We start from the raw sequence: 10,598 nt of genomic DNA, 5'->3' as shown, positions 1-10,598 counted from the left end.
TTATCGGTGAATGAACTTCCTGTTCTCATAAAATGCAATAATTTAAATTAGAAGGGGGAAAAATCAAATTTAAAGCAGGCACATTATAACCGGGAAAAATTAGGACAGAGGAGGGAGAGGAAGAAGGGGAAACAAGTCTGAGTTGAGAGAACAAAAATCTCTTTTAAAGCATGTACTCGGAGGTTTAAATATCCAAGCAAAACTGTATTATGGGATGTGGATCGGCAAAGTTTTCGGACGATCTTGATCTCAAGAGATTGGGAGGTGTCTTTGAAGAGAATCCACAAGCGAACGTTAAAATAAAAATGATCCAGCAAAACCTCTCATGTGTAATCTTCAAAATGAAAGCTCCAGAGGACTTGAAAAGAAAACTTGTCCAATCTCAATAGTACTGTGTGAGAATTTTTGACTCCTGAAAGCCGATGCAACGGTTGATCAAGCATTAATTTGACCTCTTCCATGATGAGAGCCACAAAACAGACCAGCACTTGTAAATACCATTGTATTGCGTTAATATCAGACAAAATTATTCACATAAAAAGCTGTAGTATTTGCTTTTTCAAAAAAAAAAAACAAAAAAACTTTTTTTGCGATGAGGGTAGTTTTTAGAGAGCAGAAAATGAGCTGTGAATCCCACTGTATCTTCGACCAAATTCCAGACTAATGATTCCACGAAAAAGTATTTTACTGACGGCTGAAGTCACTCTTCTTTTTTGAGTCACAAAGCAACAATGGTAATACGTAGACTCGAAGATGTCCAACGGCTGGGTAAGCGGCCAAACTATGCATAAATTATGAGAAATGATAACTCAGCGTTTGTGACGTTCATTCGTGTTGTCAAGAATAATGTCATCTAGCTGCCTGATTCGTGACGGTAGCTTTCGTAATTTACTTAATTTGATTGGTCATCAATGAAGTAATTTTGAGAAATCAATAATTGAGGGACCGTCCATAAATTACGTAAGGCATCGAAGGGGGGGGGGGGGGTCAAGAGATACCTTGCTAGTGTCTCAAGGGTGTGAAGGAGGAGATGCTGGGCCTTGCCTTATCTAGGGGCAAAACGTCGACCTCTTAAGTAAAACAATTATTTGTTCCCTCTGGAAAATGTCCAAAATTTGTGAAGTTTGCTCAGAACTTTCATACAATATACTCGCGTAATTTTCCAAAAAAGTAATGTCGCAAAATTAGAAACAAACCGCGAATTTTTCAAATACAACAATTATTCAGTTTTTTAGTCACGAGTGGGATAAGACATTTGCGGATCCAGCAATTTCAGACGTGAGGGGCTTTCCTTGACCCCACCCATGCACTGGGGAGTCTAGGGGGTATGGATTTGTAGATCATCCCTCAGGAGTATTTTCGGGTTTTTTTCGGCCGAGAGGGAGGCTACCCGCCCCTTATGCGCCCCCCTCCCTGAATCCGCCTGAGATAGGATGATCTAACCGAAAGTACTTGAAAATTGCAGCATGAATAGGCCATAACTTGGAGCACAATGTGGGGAACGCAATAATCAAATATCCAACGGAAGGATAGTATAGACAAGATTTCTTACGGTTCATTTCAAACAATACATGAGCGAGACAATCATGCGCTATCTTTTAACATTTCCATAATTAGCAAACTGTCAGAGGATTAAAGTTCCCTCAAAATAACTATTTTTGTGAAGTGAGCCTTGAGATATCGGATGTGCTCATGCCGCTAATCTTAAGGAGGAACATCCTCTACCCCAAGTCAATTTTTTTGTTTATGCCGGTTCATAGCGTCGACTGTCTTTATTTCGTTTTTAAACGGTTCAGAATCAACGAAATGAGTCACGAAATTTTTTCGTGCATTGAGAAAGCATGAATATTCGAATGAAAACGTGGATGGATGAGTATTTGCTCGGAGTTTCGATGAGTGAGAATGGAATTTACTGCAAGTGGCTCATTCCATGTCGGAACTAAATATTTTACTGAAGAAGTTGGAAGATGAATAATGGCAAGTATCTAATAGGACTCATATGAAGACTATTTTGACGTGAGGCTGAAAACATTTCTATCCACTTTAAAAGTCTGAGAATCAAATCGCCATAAATGAACTACTCAGATTGAACAATTATAATGATTGGATTAATAATAATTGAAATTACGGGGACAGATTATGTACCGTGATCTTAATAGTATTTTTTGAATTTAAGTCATTAATTTTTTTTTTAAATTAATTGATTCTAAACAGTTTCTATGTCTTGGTAAATAAAATATAAAACTTAAGAGGACGGTGAAAGTTGTTTTTTGGGTCTAAGTCAAAGATAGTCAAAGATAAAAAACAAGACTCTGGTTGTAGTTTTCAGGAACTGTTGAGGAGATGCAACCGTTGAAAACACGTCCCATGAAATTCTCTCCCATATCTACAGTTCGAGGGAAAGCGCGTGCGCCGTGGAAGAAATGCTCGACGCATTGTTCGCGGAGAGCTTTTAAGATTGTGCAGTGAAAAATTGAAAGATGACAAAGCATCTCGGTGAAAGTGAAACGCATTTTAAAAGGGAAAGGGGGGAGGGGGAGGGGGAAAAATTACTGTGCATTTATTTGAGATCAGTTGGCGAGGCTCGCGCTGGGAAGTTTGGGTCGGAACTTGCGCTTCTGCATTGTTGGAGCTGATGTTATTGTTTTCGAGTGAAAATAAGCCAGACAAGCAAAAAGCCATGAAAAGTATTCAAGTGACTCAAATCGGCCTCAGTCGGAGGCTCACGAGACTCGAGCCCCACGCTCTCCGGAGAGAGACTTGTCTTGTTGTGTGAAAAAACCTGCATCGGGAACACGGAGTCAAACGGGGAAATAAGCTGGATTTTCAGCCAAATCTGATAACAATGGGGGAGAGGGACCTTTTGTCGCCGCTGGAAAGAGTGGAGCTTTTTCAATGCCCCGTCACAGCCTGCTTCCGATAGTCCAGGCACTCTTCCCTTTCTTTTCCCTCTCTCTTGCTCTCCGTTCCTAAAGTTCCTCCACTGGTTCATTCCCCTCCGTCGACCTAGGAATATGCCCTACGCATTCTGCCGTGCTAAGGAAAAACGTCGTATGAGCCTTTAGGCGGTGCCAAATCTCCTTTGATAAATCACGAATTTTCGAGAATATTTACAGACATTTTCCCACCGATTTTCCAGGGAATTTCGTTAGTAACTTGATCCAAAAAGCCTAAAAATTGAGAGTGAAACTATTGATAACTTTCCTAAAAAATATACACTTTATTGGATGAAATTTGGCAACACTTGACGGTTCATACGGCGTTTTTCCCTAGCACGGCAGCATCGGATATCCACTAGCTCCGACTCAAATCCATAATCCGGAGCTTTTTGTGCTCTGAGTTCTGCCTCCTGGCTGCAAAACAGCCCGAGGAAACATTGGAAAATAGGCAAATCTTCTCATCGGCGCGCTTCACCCCTCCCCCTCCTGTGGATAGGCTCTATGGGGGCATATCTAGGTTTTTTCAAAAAGAAGCCTTTAAGCCGTCCATACTGGTATTTCCTGAGTAGAAACAGTAACAACTTTCTTCCCGGGTTTCTATCTGTACTGGCTTTACAGAAGCACTGTAGACACTGCAGTGCTCTGCCCAGGAACTCCCCGAGGAATTTCTTTCAGCTACAAAATCTGGATGACTCGATTAACCTACGAGCCGACAGGCTACACTTATACATATTTATAGCCTTTACGGACATCTAGGTAAGTAAGTACCTAGGTTTTGTTCTTAAAATCGATCTTATAAGCGCTGATAACATAATGATGTCTTCGAGGTTCTTTAATCAGAGTGGTTTTCAATAGTAAAACTATCTAATTAAATTATTGGCGAAGAACAAATTATTCAGCAGATAAATTGAAAGTAAGTGGCAACCTTCAAAATTGTATGCTTAAATTATCTCTTTTCTGATCCTCCTCGTTTTAATAACACCCTCCAACTTTAGCATGAATCAAATGAAATCCATTTGATTTGCAGTAGGAGAAACAGAATTAATCACTTAATTCAAGATTGGTTTTACAAAATAATTTCATGATACTGTTTTAGTGAGATTATTTAGAGCCTTTCAGCCGACTTATTTGAGACAAGTATTCTATTTCCACTCCTGGTGACTTCGATAACAATCACTGTTCTAAAACTTGAGACGCGCCACACGCACTCAATAGGATTGTCACACAAGTTGCGTTCACTCTATTTGAAGGAAATTTAACCGGCTTGCTCGAACGACTTGCTTTGTAAGGAAACTTTAACAAATAAACAATCTGAATGATATTTACATAATATATCTTATCCAATCTCGGAAAAATCAAGGTCGATTTTAAAGTTGATCGCAGTGTAACAAAATCTCTTTAAGAACAGGAAGAGACTTAATATATACAATGAATACAAGGAAAATTTAAAATATTTAAAAACTCACTTCTCTCTGTTTCCTAGGTAGTCTCTTTAACGAAAATCAAAGAAACAGAGACGAATTCGGGCCTCTTTTTAGCGGCTCTGGTGCTTGCACTAGAGCTGCTATTCCGGACGGTCCCAGCTGGGGAGTATCATTGGACCATGTTACATTGGAGAGACCGCGCGTTGGTTAATGGGAATCGGCGCCATTTTCGGCTATGTTCCTTGTCATGACTTTATTTTATTGCATATTGTTTTATTGTTAGCCAATGCTATGTTGTGTAGTGTATTTTTGGAATCATGGTGATACAGTCAATAATTCAAAACTTGTCTGTGCTTTAATCTCGTGATGGAAAAAATGTACTTTACGTTCAAAATTTGAAAATTTGAATTTTAAAGTTTTCGCGGTTAAGGAAGCTCCAACCACTGGGTTGGAGCTTCCTAGTCATATTACTCGATATCAGCTGATAGCAAACAAAGGTTACCAAGGAAACCGTAAACGTCTAATGCCGTCTGCCCACGTAGCAAATGGGAGGCGAAAATGGAAGTCATCAGTGCATCGTTGAGTGTTGACGCCCGATCCCATTTTCAGACATGTTCACACGTTTTGCTCGCAAAGAAAAAAGGCGGCAAATCAATTTTTATTATTGGACCAATGAGTGTTCTCCAATTTGAGTTTGTAAACATCGTGGTTTCTAGGTTAGGTTTTTGGCTGTGTGATAAATGATATTATGCCGTCTTTGATTTTGTTAAAATGACTCGATATATGTTATTTGATAAACGATTGGAGTTTTGATAAAGTAAGTTGATTTGAATTAAAAATTGTGTCCTTAAAAAATGGATGATGAGGTGATTTGGTTAACATGGGCATTTGTGGTACTTGCGGCGTATTGGGAGTTTGTATGGAAACGACGTGGCAGTAGTCCACACTTTTTACAAGAAACTATTTTGTACAAAGTTCTGTACAAATTTTACACTATTTATACAGTAATATAATACAAAAAAATTATGTACTTTATCACAACTCACATAGCTTCAAAACAAGATAGAAAATGATGGATGCTCAGCCCCGACACATCGATGATCGCGAAATTTGCGCGGCCCGCGCAATTTTCACGTTCAACACTCACCGATGCACTGATGACTTCCATTTTCGCCTCCCATTTGCTACGTGGGCAGACGGCACACAACTACCGTGGCCATCGGGGCGATTATTGAAATGACATCGACTCTATGTCGCCGCTTACGACAAGACATATAGCCCTATCTTCACCGTGTAATATATCGCAATTCGATATTCAAAACCATTACCTACAATTTCAGATATAAAAATGCAAATTTTTTGCAGCCTCGCTAAACGACTTATCAACCATGCATTCCAAAGTTTCTTATCACAGGGCTGTGAAAATATACAATCTAATAAATACAAAATAACCAAATATCTAAAAAGACAAAATTTCAGTTACAGTCAGTTTCAGTCTTATTGTTGCACAAACTAGTTATTTGACAAAAAAAGAAGATGATCACTCAATTGAAAGAAGTTGGCGCCCAATCACAACGACAAGTTAAAAAAAATACTGTGAGAGAAATTTTTTAGGATGCGGACCTCCAAAGAGCCTTCAAAATTAAAAGTATACAACAAGTGATAGTGCCATGCATTCTGCATATCAAGGGCCAATACACATTTATACACCGGCTACGTAAATCTGCTAAGTTACAAAACATGAATCGACAGTTGTCGGATTGTACATCAGTGACAAAATGTGTCTAGGCCCTCATTCTTGACTACAACTACTGTCGCCAGAGCCGCTCTCCGACGCGAATGCGTTGGAGCTTCCTGCTTGTTTAACTTTTCTCCCGAATCTGAGCGACAACTCATTGACAGCATATAGCAGAGCATTGAGGGCACACGCTTCGCGTCATCGCGCCTTCAATTTTTCAGACGCAGTATGGACGTCCATCAAGTACGAATAGTTGTATCTCTGCGCCGTCGTAAACGCGCATCTTTTCCCTCCATCTATTTCCATATTGTGTTTGTTTGCGTTTGTCTTACTCGTGATTGTGCTTCAAGCACTCGTGAGTAACATAGCCGAAGGTAGGAAAGACGTATTCGGGCCTCTTTTTTAACTTTTCTCCCGAATCTGAGCGACAACTCATTGACAGCATATAGCAGAGCATTGAGAGCACACGCTCCGCATCATCGCGCCTTCAATTTTTCAGACGCAGCATGGACGTCCATCAAGTACGAATAGTTGTATCTCTGCCCCGTCGTTAACGCTCCTCCATTCCCTCGCTTTATTTCCATGTTGTGTTTGTTTGCGTTTGTCTTATTCGTGATGGTGCCTTAAACTAGTAGCATAGAGCAGAGCGTTGCGAGTTCACGACTCACACCATTGCGTCTTACATTTTTCATATGCAATGTGGACAGCCGTCTTGCGCCAACAGTTGTATCGCGTTCACACTTTAGATGCCTCTTATTTTTGAATTTCGAGATAAATTAAGGTTAAGTTTGCCCGAGATATGCTATGGTATGTCCAAATTAATAGTCATTTTGAAAAGGAAGAGCTGTGTTTAAAGGTCTCTCAAAAGGTCTATAAAGAGTGCGTATGTCTAAAAATCTAACCGACCATCGCTTCTAAGGGAGTTACATATAGCGAGTGAAGGAGGGGCATGATAAAGCGCATGTACGTCAACAAAAAGGTGAAAATTTTAAAGAAAAGTGTTAACGCTTCAGAGAGTAGTTCTTGAACCTCTGTTCACCACTATCACGCGTAAAAGCACCATTATTCACTCCTAACTCTCTCCTTTCCCGTTCATTTAAGACAATTTCCGCATGTATTCTCGGTCGTAATTTTTTTCTCCTCTTATTTTGCTATCTGTCACAGGGGCGCGTTTTCGGCGCGCCACGGGGGCGTATCTACCAATAGCAGAAGGGCCTTATAGCCAGTCCGAGCTTGACTAAATCCAACATAATGACACGATATTCTCATGCATACTATCACTTACATGATTGTATTCATTGTTTAGGTGTTGGCCAACGGAAGTTCAAGTTCATCGCTAAAGTAAAGCTAATAAGAAGGCATTAAGAAGGCAATTTTTTTCAAATTTTTACTCCTAACACAGAAATGTTCGTGTCGACGTGGAACGATGTCCGCTAACTCAGGTCAATGGCTTTCTTAACTCTTGAGGCACGAATGAGGCAGAACGCCCGCGTAGAATGAAGATGCAACACACATTACGCATGTGTAGTAAATCGCTAATACGGCGATTTGTGAAGCAGATTTGTGATATCAGAGCAGAGACAGCAGTTTAAAATAATGCTTTCTTTGTCCGTGAGTTCGATCCTTATGTGTAAGAGGATAGGTCAAGATAACGCTCTGCTCTTGGGATTTTTTTTTTTTTTTTTTTTTTTTTTTTTTTTTTTTTACGTTTAGGTTAACCTACAGCTCATTAAGATTTCAGCATTAGAAACGCTTGTTTCAACGTGAATTTTTTCTTTTATTTGCGTCACATATCGTGAATTTTGGAGAAGAATAGCTTGACAATCAAATAAATACCATGAATGAAAGCAAAAATGGGAGAAAATCACACTGACGCTTCTCATCAGAAAATGGTCATTGGAAAGATGTTTTTAGAACGTAAGTGTTCAAATCATAGGGCTTCACGTATAGCTCACAACAAAATCCTCTGAAAATTGTAGTTGCTCAAAGTTGTCTGCAATTTGCTGTAAAAGGCAAGTATTGTGTTTATATTCCTTCATAAAAATTGTGCCCTCTAATATCATTTTGCGAGACATTCGCACATTTCTCTGCATGGGTTCAGCTTATGGCTTTACGAAGAGTACGTTATTTATAGTATAAACCCTCAGAAATGAAGGCAAGTCGATGATTGTAACTTGCTCGTTTTCTTAATATACTCCGTTCATGCAAAAAAAATTCTCTTATTGTTTCTTCCACTAAAATTTTTTTGAATCAATGAGAATGATTTTTATGAAGACTGGATTTCAGACTTTGAAACAAAGATTTTTCCATGAAATAAAAAGCACCGCTGCCGGAGGTAGTCACACTGAAAAAAAAATCTCGGTGAATATACTAAGAAAAGGGTAAAATTACCAAGAATTTAGGGTTCTATTTGATCCCAGTTTTTTCTTGGTAAAATTACCATTTATGGAATTGGTAATTTTACCGAGAAATCTCGGTAAAATTATCGACTTTCTTGGTAATTTTACTGGACCCCGGTAAAAACGTCAATATTTTTTATCGACTGTGGTAGAATTACCGAGATAAAATGGCAAAGTTACCGGGAATTGATTACCAATAAAAGTGGTATTCTTACCTGAGAAAAACAGTAAAAATACCGGTTTTGAGGTAAGCTTACCAGTCTGTCTTGGTAAAATTACCAATAATTGGTAAAAAAAAGTGAGATGGTAAAGGTACCAACGGACCTTGGTAAAAACGCCGAGAATTTTTTTCCAGTGCAGTAGAATGTGCATCGAATACTGCTTTGCAGCCCAATTACGCCTCCCGAAAAATGTCCTGCTTCCATCAAGTGCTGATAATATGAACCTATTCAAGTTCGATACTACGTATCACATCTGACAATCTACGCGAATCCTATTAACATACAGCAAATGAACAACTCTAAATATCGACGGCTCCTCCGCACTCTTTCACCGAACAATGGCTCAGTACGTTTAAAATATTATTTTTGATTTACAAGTGCATCAAATTACTGCAATCTCTTGACACGATTTTACCTCAGTACCTTGAGCAACTCGGTGTTGCCAAAATGATTTCAAGAGAACGTCCGGCTAAAAGCGAACATCGATCGAGATGCTTATAGATTTTGGAGAGACCACCTGACAGCAATGCGTTATTCAGTCCGGGATTTTGCTTTCATAAATCCTGTGGGCTGAGCGTGTGCCCTCCTCCGTGAGAGGTGGTGTGATGCAATTACGTTATCGGGCGTCTGCTTCCACCCTGCACCAGTGCACCGCTCAAATGTTAATTAAAGATACTCCCGACGAGACCACGTTCCTCGAGCCTTTTCGCAAGGGTCTAGAAAAATGTTGGCACGTATGATTAAAAGGCAGCAAGGAATCGCAGTACATCGATGGATACTTTGGCCACGGTAGGGAGATACACAGGTAAAAATCATAGAGAAAAGAAAGGAGGTGTTTGCATCTTCAGGTTTGTTTACCCTGTGACGTAGGCCGATACAACCTGGCCAGCAAAATCCGGAATTCGAAGTATGAAAAACGGACCATAATGTCCCATTTTTTTCATTAAATCAACTCATGATATAATTTCAAGCACATTTTAGAGAAATACTTTTTTCCATAAATCATACCATTTCCAAGAAAATCGATGATAAAAGTCACTGTGCCGACCTACACCATCAAAAAAATTCAAAAATGCTTGAAATTCAAACACCTACTTTTTTTTCTCTATGGGTAAAAATGTCCCTGCTCATTGTTACTTCGAGTTACTTGTTTTTCGGTCAGATTAACCGGAAGGATCTGATTAATCGACGAAAGTTTTGGTTACATCGATCGAGACCGCAGGTTACCCTGAGACCTCTGGGGACGGAGCAAATGTCCTGCTGAACTAACGTACGCTTGTTTCTTGGGGTGTCGCGCGAATTTGCGACTTGTAAGCAGGGCTGGATTAGCCGGGGTGCCGTAACATCCCGGGTCCCTAACCCAACGGCCCCTCGGGGAATTTTTTCTTTTATTTTAATTAATATTTTTTATGACCACCATGTTTAGTTTTTTATCTTAGCGAGTAATTCGACCAGAGCCTCTAGGGACCTCGGGGGCCTCTAGGAGGGGGAGGGGGACTGTAAGGGTTAGAGAGTCAATTGGAAACTCAGTTTCATGTGAAGGGAGACAATGTCAATGTCGCATTCGCAATGGATCAGGAGCAGACTGTGTTCAGTTGTGAAAATCCCCGTCGTGTCCTGATTTTTGACACCGCATTTCTATCGATGAGTCATAACCAGTGAGAAGTTAGGGGTAAATGACCCCATTTTGACATGCGAAGGAAATTCTTCACTGTGTCATCGTACCAGGACAGTACCTTCGTACTCAAGGGTCAATGACTTTCTGAGGCATAATTATAAATAATACAATACCTACAGGCCGGCAAGTCGTTGCAGGTGAAATGCCTTCAATTTAGAGAGTATGCAATCCGCAAATGTGCGGGCCCCTTGTGCCCGCC

This window comes from Bemisia tabaci, chromosome 3 (genome assembly GCF_918797505.1).
Source record: "Bemisia tabaci chromosome 3, PGI_BMITA_v3".
Lineage (NCBI taxonomy): Eukaryota > Metazoa > Arthropoda > Insecta > Hemiptera > Aleyrodidae > Bemisia > Bemisia tabaci.
This window is presented reverse-complemented; position numbering follows the sequence as displayed.